At 34.8% G+C, this 19724-nt stretch overlaps 1 long non-coding RNA gene across 1 annotated transcript; it reads left to right on the plus strand.

The window, feature by feature from the left end:
- The first annotated feature begins 9108 nt into the window (after nt 1–9108).
- LOC113304096 lies at nt 9109–10275 on the plus strand. The gene is made up of 3 exons (XR_003338046.1): nt 9109–9119; nt 9474–9555; nt 10209–10275. It is a non-coding gene; the product is annotated as an uncharacterized LOC113304096 (long non-coding RNA).
- The last annotated feature ends 9449 nt before the right edge of the window (nt 10276–19724 follow it).

The following is a 19724-nucleotide window of genomic DNA, read 5'->3' on the forward strand; positions in this document are numbered from 1 at the left end:
TTGCCACTAACGATGGTTTAATTTTTTTGGGTTGTTTGTTCCTTTTTTGTATTTCTTCTTCCCTTGCTGCAATTGATGTAGTTGTTCGCTTGCATCTTCGAAGTATGTTGTCGATTGATGATGGACTTGCCATTGAAAAGGTTTTTCATTCAGATTTGTTACTCAATAATAACTGAGAGGGGTTACCCTCCTTATATAGATTAGAGTTCCAACGGATCTAATTTTTGAAAATATGGCCGTTGAGGTTTCTGAAAATATGGCCGTTGAGGTTTCGTATCATTGGTGCACTACAATCGGTTGTTAACGATACACGTATTACCTCCGAATAAGACATTCGGTGGAAAACTTAAATTCTTATCTACCGATTAAGTTGGTATTTCTAAACACGACTATATTATTCGGAGGATAATTGTTTTGTAAAGTTCCGAATGTACGATGGCCCAAAAATCAGAATTTGGGAAAAACTTATACTTTTAAAATTTTGAAATTGAAATAATCGGAAGTATAATTAGTTACCCAAACTTCCGAATATGGGTTGTCTAACATTCTATATTGGCCCTTGGAACCACCTAGAGCCAAGGCGTGGTTTGTTTTGAACTTGCTATATTCGGAGGATAATTGTTTTGTAAAGTTCTGAATGTATGATGGCCCAAAATTCAGAATTTGGGAAAAACTTATACTTTTCAAATTTTGAAATTGAAATAATCGGAAGTATATAACATTATATTGTCTTCCGAATAAATACTGGCCCCAAAATGGGATTTTTTCTTTATCAGAAATTTTGAGATTTTTCAATATATATATATATATATATATATATATTCGGTAGTGAGTGTACTTCCGAATACTGTGTGTCTACTTAAATATATTCGGGAGACAAAAAATTCATTAAACTACCGATTATTACCAGTTTGTATCCAGGAAGATATGACCAACAATATTCGGCCGATAACCATCAAATATTTCTCCCGAATACTGTCGATGTTCTTGAGAAATGAAGAACACGACTACATTCGAAAGTAAAGGAGCATGAATATCGCCCGAATCTGGATAAATAACCGAAAACCCTAGAATTATTTTTTCTCGATTCGCCGAAATAAAGCGAAATAAACCCCAAAAATGATAGATTCTTACCTAATTGGGGCCATTTGACTTTGGAGCGGAATTTTTTTTTTCTTCCACAATCGAAAGATAATAGGAAACTGGAAGAAGAAGAGTTGAAATGAGTAGAATTGTTTTTGATTTGGTTTTCATACAGTTTTACCATAAGGGCATTTATGTAACTTCAATATCATATAGGGTACCCCTTAACTAGAATCTTTGGCTGGGTATAAATTAATGGCCCCCAAATTCTTTGGGGTGGCCCCTAAAAGCGCTAGGTAAACTATCGCCCATCAGCCACGCTTCTCTTGCTTCTTTTCTTTTTTTCTTTTTTCTCTTCTGGAAAATGTCAGCAAGTGCCGACAATGTCTCCCAGTGTTTTCCTTACACGAAAGACATGTGGGAGGAGTATATTTTAATTCTAATTTGATTCCCACAGCTTATTATGTTAGCAACATCAATCGATATTGAACATCCGATGTAACTTTAATATTTTAGCAAAAGCATTTGCCTTGCGAGAACCAGTTGATGCGCAGAGGAGTTACAATTTTTTTTGTCAGCTAATCAAAAGCTAGGGTATGTGTTTGTACCATATTAAAACGATATATGGATCATGGTTTTTAATGAAGTTCATTTCGTTTATTATAGACACAACTGATTTATTTGGGAAGTCCAGTTGGTTTATTATTGAAGTCTATTTTATTTATTATAGAAACACAACCGGCTTATTTGGGAAGTCCAGTTGGCTTATTATTGAAGCCCATGTCGTTTATTATAGAAATACAACTGACTTATTTGGAAAGTCCAGTAAGCTTATTATTGAAACCCATTTGGTTTATTATGGAAACCAGTTTTGCTTATTGTGGAAGCCCAATGACCCATGTGTTAGCTCTTAGAACCCATGGATCGGTCGACCAACCCGAATTATCTTCTCTCCAGGAAAGGGGTTTAAACTTGGATAAGGGTCATGAGGACTAGGATATTTTGAATATTGACTTTGGAATTATTTAAGATGATTATGGTTATATTAAATCCTAACAAAAAAGAGGATAAATGTTACAATGGGGTACTTATCTTGAGTAGTTATAGTTAATATCTAAGATAATTATAGAACCCTAACAGAAAGAGGATAATTATCTTCATTTTTAATTATTATTTAAGATAAAAATTAAAATAAGTGCAAAAACCCTAATAAAAAGAGGGAGGAATTAGTTAGGATATTATAATTATTTAAGATAATTATAGTTTCCTAAGAGAAAGGATAATTATTATTCAAGATAATAATTAAGATAAATCAGAATTATGATAGATGACAAACTTTATTCTGAATCTGGTTGTTTTCTTGGATTTGTACAGGTAAAGGGAAGTTATTAAGATAACTATGAAAACTCTAAAGATAGACCTACTTTCTGCCTATAAATAGAGGCTAAATCCTAACTCAAAGGGTACAGATTTTCTAATCCTTTTCCAACAAAACACCTGCTGAGAAACTCTCTCTGACTTTAGCATCGAAGTGTTTTTGCAGGTACCCCCACCATTCAACATCGATTGCATCACCAATTTCTTGTGGAGCTGAGTCAATAGTGTCAATCAATCAATTACAGTTTCATCAACATCTTTGGTGAAATCAAATCGACGAAGGAGATTTAATCCATCTACACACATTTCGAAGAATGTTGGGGTGAATATTTTTGCACCAACATCTTTTGGCACGGACTAAGGGGACGTGATTAACAATCTCATGCACTAACACCGAGCTAAGTCATGTTCCGTTGAGCTTGTTAGAGATAAAATACAGTTTACAAATGGATAAATTACGTATTGTGTGCCTTTATCACGTCTAAGCTGGAGTTCACAGAGAAATCCATCCCTAATTGAGAAAGTTTATGGTCTTAACCCGAGAAACAGTAGTTCGAGAAGATTCCGATTTGAGGTGGAAGTCAAAGTTCAGCTCACCGACACACGTGGGATAAATGATGAGATTACCGGCATACACAAGAATTAGTCAAACTCAATTCCACAACTTGAGTTTAGTATGGCAGATCTCAGTTACTATCTTCTTGGAATCAAGTCAAGTCACATCAACTGTCTACCAAGGGACTATGAAGTTCCTCTTTTCTAGCAAAAGATCGAGCGATGCTTTATCATTGTCATCATGAAATACTCAGAGCATTAGAATCTCCGATCATTCCATTATTCAAAATGTCATTGGAAACAAGAGAAATGCTCGAATAATACTACAATTCAGTCGCAACCGGAACAGCAATCAAGAGCACTTCAGGTCAAGTCACGAGTCACATTGATTGATTCATTGGACCTTAACTGCAGGCACAACGATCAATCTCCTATCCCAAACCGAGCTAAGTATCTCATTTTTAAAAGATTTTATACTCTTTTCATACCATGAAACAATACTTGAGCTATTAGCAGACCTGGATCACATTGATGATTTTTACATTTATTGCTCTTTTGACTGAGAACTAATCATGACATCCACTAATAAAATGAGTAGAAATATTTTAAAGATTTAAAATCAATAGAAATCTTTGGAAGCTCAGTATATTGTTTTGGTAGAAATCATCTATACTAATCAGTAATGAAGCCTCTCCATGAGTCACACATTCCATACATGCTTAGTAAAAATGTACTATATATTACTATGATATGTTGTAGACTGTCGCCATGCTCGTTTCATAAACTTCATCACAACTTGCTTGGATCCATTATCTAATGTGAAACTGCTGTGTTTATTTCCTGACCAAGGCATGCACACCTATTTAATCGGAAATGCTAATTCCAATAGGTCTTTACAACTCTTTCTGACTCTGATCATAAGTCACAGATGCATACAATCTTCTTAAAATTTCCACTGAAGGGAAAAACAACAAATAAGGGATGCCAGTCTTCACTAAAGAATTGAATGAAGCTGCATTCCACAAACTGTACCAACGAGATCAAGGCAGACCTTCTACAGATGAAAAGTGGCTAACTTCAATGCAGCTATAGATGCAGATGCGCACTAAGTGGGCAGGCTATTGTTGAACATTCTAAAATGGACAACCACAATTCTGCATGATCAAATCCATATACATCTGAATACTAGTACTGTCAGCCGCATGTTGGAGATTAATGCAAGTTAATATCCGAACCAGAAGCGCCCACAAGGAGTCACGAAAGAAGTAATTAACACCTTAGTAGTTCGCCGGGTTGAGCGAATGGAACTGCATACAGGAGACAGGACCGTGCAACTCTTCACAACTTGTTTGGAGGGAAAAAAAAGGTCCTAAGCAATCTGAGATCTCTCTGATACAAGACACTATCCTAAAGGCCCAACAACAACTCCATCCTGTATACTTTTGTATATACATCATTGGATCTGAATGCACATGTACACTCTACGAGACGCAGTTCAAAGCAAGCCTCCATCCACAGCAGCTCAAGATTTGCTGTTAAGGGATTGTGTATTGCAAATCAACATGACGCAAAAGAATATACAAAAAAAATGCGTGGAGTGAGAGACCAACAAGCTAGTTACATACCGTTATGGACATAGTAGGTCCATTTCTCAACGCACTTACGGGCATCTTTGGCAAGAAGAGATTGGATATTGTAGGTTCATTTCCCAATACCCCTAGGGGACGTCTTTGGCAATATCTCTACAGATAATTGAGGCGGCTAAAGTGTCTCCTAAAATGCAATCAAAATTGACATATTTCAGGAAGGTCGAGCAAAAGGAGGCGTCCTTTTCAATGTCACTGCAATTAACGGGGTCGGCTTGGGTTGAAGAAACGACTAATGCCCGGGGTATAAGTTCTCACTAACTCTTATATTATACATCGAGTTTATGGTCATAATTAAAAACAGTTTTTGCATAAATTCATCAAAGAAATACTTGCGATATCCTTTCTAACAAAGAGAAAGACAGAGACCAAGTATTCTAGAATAATAATAGAGTATTAAAGGTACATTAAAGGTGCTATGAGAATCATTTCGGAGGAAGAAGTCTGACACATATAGGTTTTTATCTTAAAGATACTTTTGCCATTATGCAAAAGTAAGGCAACAAAGTATACAAGAATCGTTGTTAGCTACATGGCCTCTTATGAAGAGTCCCGCAGGTGAGCGAAGTCGATCTATGAGTCAGTGGCCATTCCAGCAAGTGGGATGGGATTGGACATTGTAGGTCCATTTCCCGCTGCACCTGGGCGCCTACTCCTGCTAGCTGCAATTGACTACATCATCAAATTGGTCGAAAAATAGGAGACATCATTTCCAATATCATTGCAAGTTATGGGGGTGGCTAGGGTTGAAGGAAAGACCACACCAAGGGAAATGGAACAAAAGGAGCAAACACAAAGCGTTTGGTAAAGGAGCTCGAGCGGAAGAAAGGAAATGTATCACAACAAGCTAGATTCAGTCAGCCTGTAGACCAGAAATTGGCGTACATTCATTATTCGTAGACACAAGGACGTCGTGACACACCTGCATTGTGTGGTTAGAGAGATATGAAAGCAATTGCTTGCGGAGCCACATAAATGATGTTGTAAGAGCCATTCTGGAGACAAGATCTATCATATAGACTTTTATCTAAAGGATACTTCTGGCCTTATATGCACAATGATGCGAATGAATGCGCAAAGAAATGCATGGTGTGTGAGCTACGTGGCCCTCTAATAAAGAGAGCGGCAAATGTGTTGCATCCAATCATGAACCTGTGACATTTCTGCAATTGAAGTTAGATATTGTTGATCCATTTCTTGCTGCGTCCGGGGGCGTCAGATACTTGTTAGCTACAACTTACCAAATCAGCAAATGAGAAGAAGCAGTGGCTTTGCAGTTCGATTCAAAAAAATAAAATATTCAAGAGAACGAGAAGCACAAACCCAGTACAGGAACAACCAAGCTCGGTGAAGATCATTTCTTGCTGCACCCGGGGGCGTCAGATACTTGTTAGCTGCAACAGACTACTTGTTAGCTGCAATGGATTATGTGATATCGACTGACAGTTTGCAACAGATTATGTGATATTGGCTTGGAAATGGGAAGTGTAGATAACAACAATGAAGACAAAAGAAGGTACAAGTAATTTCATTGGTGATTATAGTTTGTTGATAGAAGAGATAGTTTGCTGTCATATATAAAAAACGGAGACAAAGAGAAGATAAAGTTCAGATAGAGAAGTGCAGTTTGGGAACAATTAATCAAGGAAGTGGTTTTTGTTCGAGCACTTGTGAACTATTTAAAGTAAAAGAAAAAATAAATATAGAAGGCGGAGATACTTTTTCCGATTTAAGGAGGGTCATGAAGGGACCAATCACATTAGAGAAGGTCATAAAAGGATCGATCACATAAGAAGAGGGAAAAGTCATCACAGCCAGTTAACATGCAAGAGAAATAGGTGATGAAGACAGATTAAAGCATTGTGAATCCAGAAACTTCTAAAAGAAAAAGAAACAAACAAGTGCTGACAGAAAACGTACAGAGGTTTCTGTTAAAGCAAAGATGAGAAAGAGCAAAGCACTAGAAGAAGAAAAGGGGTCTGTCAAAAAAAAAAAAAAACCATTTGATTAAAAATAAAGGGTTATGGCGGCTGCAACTAGTGGACGAAATACGGAACAATACCGTCGTTGATACAGTCGGAGAAATCCAAGATGATAAATATTGAACTAAGAAGATGAAGATTCTAGAAGAGACGAGGCGCAGAGGAGTCGTATTGGAAAATGTTTCATTGGTTCGCGGGACAAAACTCCACATCTGCTAGAAGCAAGGCAAAAATTGAGAGGTTATAAAGAGTATCAAGTGGGCCTTTGGCTAGAAGCATAATGCCTGGTGAAAAATACTAGAACCCCCTAGTATATGGGTTCAATATATAGAAGCCCCACTAAATGGATCCTACACTATCAACTCCATTCTTTCACATTTGCATATTTCTAGGCCCAGAACTTTTATTTTAAGGCCTTGATAATAAAGTGACATTTTCGTAATGACAATATTACCCTTTTCTATATATACAAGCATAAAATAAGTAGATACACTTTCATTTCTCAATTTTCTTTCTCTCTCTTGCCTCTCTCTCTCGTCTGTAGAGAAAACCATTTCTAGGGTTTTCTCAGATTCATTTTTCACTTTTCGAATCAATTTGATTTAATAGAAATTTCGTAAAATCATTCGTCATTGAGGATCTGGAGATTCTGCTGATGATGTTTATGGATTTGTTAAACTTAGTTCGAATATCTCTGTTTTACGAAGAAGAAGATGATGTTTATGGATCCTTGACGATGATGTTCAATCAAATAATCGATTGAACTTAATAGATGTTATCCGCGTCTGGATTTTTCAGTTGATTCGAAGATGTGAAAGGTATTGATTCAAATTTATAGATCTGAATGATTTAAGATTTTTCAGTTGATTTGAAAAATTAATCAATTTATAGATCTGAATGATTCGATTCCAATTTATTTAACAACTGATCATCTATGTACGAACTCTCAATTGATTCTAGTTTGTTGTTTCAAATCTACTCCATGTAAGGTTTTCTGATTTGAAGTTGTCGTTTCTTTTAATTTCGGAAATCAAGAAGAATCATCACTGTTTCGGAAGAACAGCAACAGAATCAAGGCACGTTTTGATTTTTAGTTGTTGTTATTGTTTGTAATTTCTCGATTCAATTTTAATTCCGTTCTCTATTTCAATTTTGATTCAGTTTTATCGCAAATTTGATTTCCTATGAAAATCAATCTTGATCTGTTTTTGATCATTTAATTTTGTTTTGTTCATTTAGATTAGGTGATTTTCAGTTGGATTGGAGAAAAATTAAGGAATGATGTGGATTCAATTTTATAAATCAGGTGTGTATAGATTTATTTAGGAGAATGATGTTTTCCTATGAGGTCAAAGACTGTTGGTTTTCAATTATGGTTGAAATTACTACAACAATGCTACTTACTGTCATTTTGCATCATGTGATTCATGGTTTGATTGTGAAACTGAGTTTTTGAGTTAATGATTTGAAGTTGATTGAATGGAAGCTTGAACCTGAAATCATACATGAAGTATTGCAGACGAGCTTTTTTTCCTCACACTTCAGGTTTAGGTTTGATATGTGTAACTCTTAGTTACATTAGGAGAATACATGTGTAACTCTTAGTTATAGCAGAGAAATGCATATGTAACTGGTGATGTTGTTGTATTGTTGAGTGTTGAATCTATTTTGTTGAGTCTGTAACTCTGTAGCCACTCTTGAGGTGAGGATATGCCTTTGTTATATACTTTTTGCAGTTAAGTTTTGATGGATATTATGTCGCCAAGGGTTCAGATGTGCATTGTGTGTTGCATGTTTTGATTTCCATTTGGAAGATTGATGAATATGTTTTATTCTGTTTACAGGTTAGAGATAGTATGTGGTTTTGTTGTAGTGGCCTTGTTGGAGCCAGATAAACAAGTTATGGTGCTAGGAGGCAATAAGGGTATGTAACTTCCAGATGTGTAACTACTAGTTACACAAGCTAAATAGATGTGTAATTTCTAGTTACACATGATAATTAGATGTGTAACTTTTACTTACACATGCTAATTAGATATGTAACTTTGTATTAGATGTATTCATTTGAACTTTGTATTAGGAAGAGAAATGTTTATTTGTTGTAAGTTATCTGACCTTTTTTGGGTGTGTAACTATTAGTTACACATGCTAATTAGATATGTAACTTTTATTTACACAAGTTAAATGGATGTGTAGCTACTAGTTACACATGCTAATTAGATGTGTAACTTATATATACACATGATAGAACGCAGTTTACACAAGATGTGTAACTGCAGTTTACACAAGCATTGTATATATGTAACTGCAGTTTACACAAGCATTGTATATATGTAACTACAGTTTACACAAGATGTGCATATGAGATGTGAAGACGTTGAGGTGAAACTTTATTTCAAGCAGTGTGCGTATGAGATGCAAGCAGTGCTGAGCTTCGATGCTCGTGTTGTTGGAAGTATACTTTTAAGACATTGAGGTGAAATTTTATTTCAAGTTTTTTTTACTTTTTGTTCTTTATTAAACAAGAGGTTATTTACTACTTTTCAAGTGTTTTTCATCTTTGCTTTGCATTTTTGTTTTTTCTCCTGATTTATGATTATTGAAAAGCTAATTTGAACATGAACTTGTGACCCATCGATTGTTTATGTTGAGGAAAATATTTGAGTTTTTCGTGGTTAAATGTTATTAAATGGTGGTTGTAGACTTTAGAGGATGAACAAGTATTTCGAGTGTTTACTTGAAGTGAGGATGGTTAGTTCTGTTATTGCAATGTCTGGGGATTATGTATTTCAATACTGATTGAGGCTCTGTTGTACACTTTATGTTGCAGGCGTTTTTTTGGGACAGTTCATGTGTTGGCTTATGGAGTATCTACCTTAAACAGTGCAGTTGCTTGTAAGAAATGCTAAAAGGTCAGTCTTGTGCCTTATTATACATTTCATTTAGTTTTTGAAACATTAAACAAAATAAGCAAAATGTAAATGTGCTAGGGTAGGAGTAATAATTAGCGGATATATTTGTTGAATTCTTTGTATTGTGTTGCGTCTTCGGTAGCTGAATAGATGGTATCTGAAGACCTCTAGTTTTCATACATTGTTTCTGCTACATAATTTTTTGCAATGTTACTTGCTTACACGGGAAAAGCATATCTTAGAATGTGAATGGTGACTACTACATTAGTTGACACTGATGTCTTTTGAAGCTTGTTAGTTTTGATGCTTTGATGAATTTTTTTGCCAGAGGTACACAATTAGGCTCAGTATTTGCTGATTACGTAAGTCATATGTATGTGTAATTCCTAGTTACACATGCTATATGCATGTGTAACTTCCAGTTACACTAGCCAGATGCATGTGTAACTTCTAGTTACACTAGCCATATGCATGTGTAACTCTTAGTTACAGATGCTAAATGCACATGCAAAAAGTGTTATTCTTATTTTTGGTAATTTTATTAACAGAAAGTTGATTCATTTTTCATGAAATATTATATGTAAGGTTCTATAGAATCTGAGAAACTATTATATGTTCTATATACACTGAAACTATTTTTGTGTTCAACGAAGACAGGAACCGCAGTCATGGTTTGCTATTTGTGGTATTGGTCTCGCTGGAACTGGAGTTAACGCTGAATGCACAAGTCAGATGCATGTGTAACTCTCAATGACACTAGATAGACGCATATGTAACTCTCGATTACACTAGACAGATGTGTGTGTAAATTCTAGTTACACATGCTAAAAAATTGTTGTAAACGAATATTAAAGTAATACATGTATTTTTTTATATTTTCTTTTTGATGTCTATTTTTTGCATATATATACAAGTGTAACTTTGCATTACACATGTCATAAGGATGTGTAACTTCTGGATACACATGCCATATGCATGTGTAACTTCTGTTTACACATTCACACTGTACTTTAATAATTTCGGGCCTAAATTTAATAATTTTGGGCCTAGATTTAAATTATATTTAATTACGGGCTTGACAATATGCATAAGGGTATCAAGGTCTTTTAATAATTCGGGGCCTAGATTTAAACTTCTTTTAATTAAGGGCCTCATATTATGGGTTACCCATGGGTGGGGCCTGAGCCTAATTTTCGGTACTGCCAAGCCCACTTGCTTAATAATTGGTACGTGAGTATTTCAATATGGAAAGTTTTGAAGTACATTATACATATTTTTAGTACTTGTAAATATGGATATAACCCCAGATGTCCTACGCAAGCTGCGCCAAATTCACAGTAGAATGTTTGAGAAATGACTTGAGGAAGGATTCTAATTGGGTTAATTCCTCGTTCAACATTTAATTTTCTTAATCCTTCAACAAATCGCGAATTAAGAGGGGGCGATGTTTGTACCATACTAAAACGATATATGGATCATGTTTTTTAATGAAGTTCATTTCGTTTATTATAGAAACATAACTGGTTTATTCGGGAAGTCCAGATGGCTTATTATTGAAGCCCATGTCGTTTACACACCTGGCTTATTTGGGAAGTCCAGTAGGCTTATTATTGAAGCCCATTTCGTTTATTATGGAAACATGACTGGCTTATTTGGGAAGTCAAGTAGGCTTATTATTGAAGCCCATTTCGTTTATTATAGAAAGACAACTGGTTTGTTTGGGAAGTCCAGTTGGCTTATTATTGAAGCCCATTTCGTTTATTATAGAAGCACAACTGGTTTATTTGGGAAGTCCAGTTAGCTTATTATTGAAGCCCATTTCATTTATTATAGAAACACAACTGGCTTATTTGGGAAGTCCAGATGGCTTATTATTGAAGCCCATGTCGTTTATTATAGAAATACAACTGGCTTATTTGGAAAGTCCAATAGGCTTATTATTGAAGCTCATTTGGTTTATTATGGAAACCAGTTTTGCTTATTGTGGAAGCCCAATGACCCATGTGTTAGCTCTTAGAACCTATGGATCGGTCCACCAACCCGAATTATCCTCTCTCCAGGAAAGGGGTTTAAACTTGGATAAGGGTCATGAGGACTAGGATATTTTGAATATTGACTTTGAAATTATTTAAGATGATTATGGTTATATTAAATCCTAACAAAAAGAGGATAATTGTTACAATGGGGTAATTATCTTGAGTAGTTATAGTTAATATCTAAGATAATTATAGAACCCTAACAGATGAGGATAATTATCTTTATTTTTAATTATTATTTAAGATAAAAATTAAAATAAGTGCAAAAACCCTAATAGAAAGAGGGAGGAATTAGTTAGGATATTATAATTATTTAAGATAATTATAGTTTCCCAAGAGAAAGGATAATTATTATTCAAGATAATAATTAAGATAAATCAGAATTATGATAGATGAAAAACTTTATTATGAGTTTGGTTGTTTTCTTGGATTTGTACAGGTAAAGGGAAGTTATTAAGATAACTATGAAAACTCTAAAGCTAGACCTACTTTCTGCCTATAAATAGAGGCTAAATCCTATCTCAAAGGGTACAGATGTTCTAATCCTTTTCCAACAAAACACCTGCTGAGAAACTCTCTCTGACTTTAGCATCAGAGTGTTTTTGCAGGTACCTCCACCATTCCACATCGATTGCATCACCAATTTCTTGTGGAGCTGAATCAATAGTGTCAATCAATCAATTACAGTTTCATCAATATCTTTGGTGAAATCAAATTGACGAAGGAGATTTAATCCATCTACACACATCTCGAAGAATGTTGGGGTGAATATCTTTGTACCAACAGTATGATTTTTTCTTCCACTTACTTATATTGATCAAAGTTACTGAAGAACATTCCTATCATGGTACATCCTCAATTTGCATATTAATTAATTATGGTGATTGTTCAGTAATATAATTATAGGTGCAGTGATTTGTTCGAAACTCAAATTGTTAGTGATTTGATCGATTGCTACTAGGCTACCTATCCTACTACTGTAAAAGCAGTGCGGTTACCATGTGGAAGGAAGAGAAAAGCTATTCTTCCTGTGGAGCCTGTACATGTATTTAAAATATTAGAGATCTCTCTGTTGTATGTCAATTTAAGAGCTTTTGGTGAAACTGAAAGCATGATGAGGGGATTGTAGTTAAAAATAAGTTGCACCAAGTTTTGACTACGTATTTCTTCATTGTGTTAAACGGAAGAAATTGCCTACCTAATTCGTATAATTTAGAAATCTGTTTTATTAATCCTCACGTCATCAGGGTGACTCGGAAAGAATCTGCGGCGACATATAAGAAAAAATAGGATGAAATACTTATATGTCCCTTCATAATCGGTAGTTTAGTATTATCTTTTTATCTATCGATTGTGATTATGTTCTTTTTCTTTGAGAAATCCAAAATTCTATTGATTTTGAAAATTTTGAATTTTGGGATACTACCACAATCGGTAGATAAATAACATCACAATAGAAAATAAACATCACGAAACTACCGATTGTGAAAATAGAGAAATTCAAAATTCCATTGGTTTTTGAAAAATTTGAATTTGGGAGTACTAGCACAATCCGTAGATAATGAACATCAGGAGACTACGGATTGTCTAATCGGTAGATAATAAACATCTCGAGTCTACCGATTATGAAAATAGAAAAACTCAAAATTCCATTGGTGTTTGAAAATTTTGAATTTGGGACTACTGCCACAATCGGTAGATAAAGAATGTCACGAGACTACCGATTGTGGAAATAGAGAAATTCAAAATTCCATTGGTTTTTGAAAATTTTGAATTTGGGACTACTGCCACAATCGGTAGATAAAGAACGTCACGAGACTACCGATTATATAATCGGTAGATAATAAAAATCACGAGACTACCGGGAAATCAAAATTCCATTGATTTTTGAAAATATTGAATTTGGGACTACTGCCATAATCTGTAGATAAAGAACGTCACGAGACTACCGATTGTACAATCGCTAGATAATAAACATCACGAGACTACCGATTGTGGAAATAGAGAAATCAAAATTCCATTGGTTTTTGAAAATTTTGAATTTGGGACTACTGCCATAATCGGTAGATAAAGAACATCACGAGACTACCGATTGTACAGTCGGTAGATAATAAACATCACGAGACTACCGATTGTGCAAATAGAGAAATTCGAAATTCCATTGGTTTTTAATTTTTTTGAATTTGGGACTACTGTCACAATCGGTAGATAAAGAACATCATGAGACTACCGATTGTATAATCGGTAGATAATAAACATCATGAGACTACCGATTGTGGAAATAGAGGAATTCGAAATTCCATTGGTTTTTGAAAATTTTGAATTTGGGGCTACTAGCACAATCGGTAGATAATGAATATCACGAGACTACCGATTGTAAAACCGGTAGATAATGAACATCATGAGACTACCGATTGTACAACCGGTAGATAATAAACATCCCGAGTCTACCGATTGTGAAAATAGAGAAACTCAAAATTCCATTGGTTTTTGAAAATTTTGAATTTGGGGCTACTAGAAAAATCGGTAGATAATGAACATCACGAGACTACCGATTGTACAATCGGTGGATAATAAACTTCCCGAGTCTACCGATTGTGCAAATAGATAAACTCAAAATTCCATTGCTTTTTGAAATATTTTAATTTAGGACTACTACCATAATAGGTAGAAAATTAACATTACGAGATTACCATTTTAACTACCGATTATAATTTTCATAACACAAACCAACATACATCAATATAAACTACCGATTATGGAGGGCATTTTTGCCATTTCGAAAATTTTTAGATAAGGGGTGGCTTGATTTTAGGTTTGGGTGACCCTATTTTATCTTATATGTCTCCCCTAATTCTTTCCGAGTCGCCCCTAATAACGCGAGGTTACTCATATGTCTGAAAAGAAAAAGAGATTTTGATGCTCTCGATGTTTTCTCTCTCCAAAACTTTTTTCTCTCTCCAAAACTTTTTTATCTCTCAACTTTCTTTCAAAGAAAACCCATCGAGCCTGATTCTCTCTGCTCAGATCAGGTCCTTTGGGGATGATCTGAGCAGATCAAGCATCATCAACCTCTTTAATTCGCCTAGATCTACTCATTTGAAGCTCTAATTTCTTCTTTGGTCTTTTTTTTGTTTCCTTTTAATGGTTTTGCTTCATGGATATTTTGATACTCATTTAGGTGTGAGATGGGGTTTTTTGCAGGGAAGAAACCTTATCATATCATCAGATTCATCACCTCTCCATGGTTTAATATCTGAAAAAGACAGAGGAACATCAACAGTTTTAGCTATTTATTTTAGATCTACTTTTCTCTCTGATGTAGATGTTTCTCTAATTTGATGTTTGTTTGTGTTAGTTTGCATTTATAATTTCAGGAATATGTTTAGATTTATTGAAGCTGTTTTAGATTTAAGTTTTTCGGAGTTTGGGTTTTTTGTTATTTTCAATTTGTTGAAGTATCTGTTCAAGTGGAAGGCTGTGTTTCACTCTGGAGAAAAATCACCCACAACTTCAGCAAGAACAAAAACAACTCAGGCTAAGGAATCAAAGGAAGAAACAACTAGCTCAAGATCATCTTCTTCATCATCAGTTACAACCACTGTTACCAAGACTCCTAAGCCGATTCAGTTCCATTTATCCGGATCCATACCTCTAAAAACCGATTCAGTTGGCTTTTGTTACTTCAGAATTTGTTGTTGTTGCTTTTACTGTTACTTAGATTTAGATAGTTATTTTCACTTTTTAAATATATCATGCTACTTAATTGTACATGAGCTTGAGAACTTTGGGTTGGTTTTGTACCTGATTTATGCAGTCACACAAATAGATTTTGTTATAAAATCAATTTGGCCCTTTGTTGAGGCTTGGACCTCATGGAATACTGATTTGAATTTTATGTTTATAAGGTTAGGATTGTTCAAGAATTGGGGGAGAAAATATATACCCGATGGATGTATGATGAACTTGATGTATCTCTGTAATGTTTCCAATCTTCAAAATCGGTATTATCAATATAGTGTTTGAGGTTCGCCTCTTTTCCGAAAAAAAAAGAAAAAATTTGTTTTATTTTATATTTTTGATTGCAGACCCATCAAGTACCAATATTACCAGGAAATTAAGTAGGGTGATTTCTTTTTCTAAGATATTTAGTCTTTGGTTTTGAGTACAACTTAGGTATACAGAGATACGTTCAGCTTTTAAATATGACGGGTTTTTTTTGTATTTGTCGAATGTATTATGAAGTTGTGTTCCTATAACCAAACACTTGGATTGCTCACCTTATTTTTATTTCTTATTCAGCTTTATTGTATATGCACAAAGCTACACCAAATTCAAGGTTTGGTGCATCGTCCTGCCACATCAAATTCAAGGTCTATTGCATCATAATCACGTAACAAAAAAAAATAAAAAATGCATCAGGATGGGGCAAGGAGAAGCCGCGCGACACCAAGTCAAAAATGCATCAGGATAGGGTGCCATACCATATAAAAAATCCTAAACGACGGGGCCAAGGCGAATCCGAGACACACCAAATCAAAAATCCTAAGCGATGGGACGAGGCGAAGCCGCGAGACACCAAATAAAAAATGCATCTGAACGAGGGGAAACCGAGCTACATCAATTAAAAAATGCATCGGGACGGGGTGAGGCTAAGCCAACCCATAACAAATCAAAATGCATCACGATGGACGAAGCCACATCATACCAAATCAAAAATATGGTTAAAAGAAAAAAAAATGCCCGTTCTACACACTGGACATTTTTAATCTTTAAACTTAGTGTGCGCGGGTCTTTGTCCTGCCCCGTGGTGGTTCATTTTCAATATGGTGTGTGCAGGTTTCCTCACATCGTGGCGATGCATTTTTAATTTGGTTAGTACGGAATTTTCACCTTGCCCTGTGGCGATTCAGTTTTGACTTGGTGTTGCGGGACTCGGTCGCGTCTCAATGCGTCAAATAGGTGGAGATAAAATTGAAATTCTATGTGGTGTAAATATGTTTTTAAAAATTATGAAGTTTGTAGTTTGAGAAATAAATCATTAAAAAATTTCATTAGTTATTATTCATAAGGGTATAATTGTAAAAAAATGTTTAAAAGTACTCTATTTATTTGCTTGCCTTAAAAATTTTATAAACTTAAATTCGGTCACTTAATAATGGGACGGGGAGGAAAAAATATTGATTGTCTTAATTGATTACAATTAATTTTTGATATTTCTGGAAAACAAATTATTAATGTGAAAGGTATATGTCAACTTCTAACATTATCCTTAGGATAATCTGTCCAAAGGATGTATATGTGATGTTCCATCGGTGTCCAACCACTGAGATTGACCTGTTTCAAAAATTCACCGCCCTAAATCCGACGAAAAATAGATTCGATGTCCACCCGCCCAAAATGCGGATTGATTTTTGGCAAAATCCGCAGATTAGGGTGTTTTGGCTCGTTCCTAAATTATCAAGTGGAAAGTTGAACCTAAAATACTATCTTGAAAGACAAAGTTGGCATCCACGGAAAGGACCATATATACTCTCTCTAAAAGAAAATCTTTTCTTCTTGCCAGATTGAATTGCACTAGCTAGGTTGAACATGTTTTTAGTTTATACTCAACGCATATTGTGATAAATATCTAATTTAAATTGACTTTTATATTTTATATTTATCATCATAATTATAAGAGTTATTTTGTAAAAGGATCGTATGTTTAATACCTAGTTAGGATCTGATTTGTAGAACATGCAGTTGATGTATTAGGGTCGTTGACTCACGAAAGACCGTTAAATAAGTGTTAGCTGACGTTTATTATGTTACAAAAAAACTTGATGGTTAGCTGACAAGAATCGACTGTTTAAATATTGCTAAAATTTATAGCCCTTTCATCCTTTTCCGTTTCTTCCCCCTATGAATACCAAGTTCATCTTCCGCCATTAATAAATAAAAAACCAATCATCCTGTGCAATCAACCTCAAATGCCCTCTCTATATCCTCCAACTTGGTCTATCCATGTTTCATTATTGTTGAGTAGAAACAATCTTTATTTTCTTATACTATTGATTTAGTAGTGCAAATCTGAAAATTCGTTTTCTTGTAAAAAGATGGATAACAACACTATTTTGCTAAGAAAATCACTAACTCGAGAACGTAAGAAATCTAACCGCATCAATCTCATGTAAGTATTTCACTGAATTTATCTTTTCATTGGCCTACTGGGTTTTCGTTTTTGTCACTAAAATTGAATTCAAATGCTACTTTGTGTGGTAGTTACTCATTGAGGGTGATTGATTTTGTGGAGGTAGAACATATTGAAAGACGTGATTTTTTTGAGATTGAAACTAGTTTACTGGTCTGTAGGATTTTAATAATCTTTGTACAGATTTTGTGAATGAAGATGTGTGTAAATATGAGAAGTTAACGTGTTTTAAGAAATGCCACTATTATGGCGGGTTAAGTTTTAACTGGGTTAGCATATAATGTTAGTTAGCTATCTCATAAGGGTATTTAGGTAAAAAATCAGACAGTCAAAATTAATTGACGACCCTAATGCATCAACTGCTTGTTCTACGACCCATATCCCAATTAGGTACAAAACATATGACCCTTTTCCAAATATCTTGAATCATAATCCCGGGGATCTAACATTTTCTTGTGGAAAACTTCTCGAATCCAGAAGTGCAAATACTTGGACCACTACCAATTTAATTTTTGAGTCCAAAAAGGGATAAATTGTTGATAGGAACACTTTTTGACTGGGGAATGAGAGACAAAACATAATTTGACACGTGTGTTTCATATTATCTGATTCTATAAATGTATTTTTGGAAAAAATATTGGTTATCTTAATTTTTTTTTAAAAACTTTACTATATTGATATTAAGTTACCATTGTTTCCCTGAGTAGGGCATCGGTATAAAGTTACATTTTCATTCCAAGTTCGGATATTTAGGTATGTTAAAAGAGCCCATAAGTTATGATCCGTCCAGTTATGTTTGATTATATACTTGTTACAAAAAATAGCAAGTTTTACGCCCAATATTACATTTTCCGTCATAACTAAGGTGAAGTCTTGAACTAGAAAGTTGATTTCAAACTCTTCTTTGTTACCAAAATCTGCACTGATTTTGTATCTCTGTTTTCGCGCTCTTGCATATATTCCTATCAGCAACAATAAGGTTGGCCCCGAATCACTCCTAAAAGAAATTCTGTGGCCATTCCAGTGTGTTGCCTATTGAAAAGCAGCATCCGCTCCAGTTTTTTCTAAATCTTCCCTGGTTGTGTAGTCTGCATAGAAACCCCTGGCTTCTCTAACAGTACCTGCAGAATCACATTATTAACTGTGGCCATTCCCACTTTTGAGCTGCAATATTAATTGTGATTGCCAGATTTCCGTTTCCCTGTATCACATTATTCTGCGAAGACCAATTTCTGAGAGTAGTAGTAATCTACAATGTTTCATCCTGTTTTGGGTTATAATATAGGTCATTCATTATATTATAACCTTGTTTATGTATAGCATTAAAGCTATTGATGAACTGAATTATGCTATTGGCTGAATTATGCTATTGGTTATCTTAATTGATTATACTTAATCTTTGATATTTTTTGAAATAAAATTAATGGAACCAATTAATATCCAAGATACATGCCAACTTCTGATTTGTCCCTTATGCTCCAATAAAAAAACGTCCCACCAAAATTTATTCTTTTAAGGAATTCATTGCCCATAAAATATTTTCCTGGAAGGTATTTAAGCCGCCCCTGAACCTTGCCTCCCCGTTGGCAGGGAATATTCCAACTTCCGACCAATTATTCAGGCAATCCGGCAAGAATGTGAGCATTATAGGTATTACGCCCCCTTCTGCCTTTACGAGATGCATAAGCCGATTAGATCTACTGTCGACAAATATTAATACCACTACTACGTGGTATGAACAATCTCGCATAACAAATTATTACCAGTAGATGAAAAAGAAATGAATATGATTATCCGACCGCGGGTAGAGATCATACATTCAAAAAAAAAAAAAATGCCCAGTTTTAGTTGTAGTTCCAGATAAAAGATGTTACCTTCTCCTTCCCTTACTCTCCATCATATATTCACAACAAAATTAACAAATTAAGGCCAGAGCAGAG

This window comes from Papaver somniferum, chromosome 8 (assembly GCF_003573695.1).
Source record: "Papaver somniferum cultivar HN1 chromosome 8, ASM357369v1, whole genome shotgun sequence".
Classification (NCBI taxonomy): domain Eukaryota; kingdom Viridiplantae; phylum Streptophyta; class Magnoliopsida; order Ranunculales; family Papaveraceae; genus Papaver; species Papaver somniferum.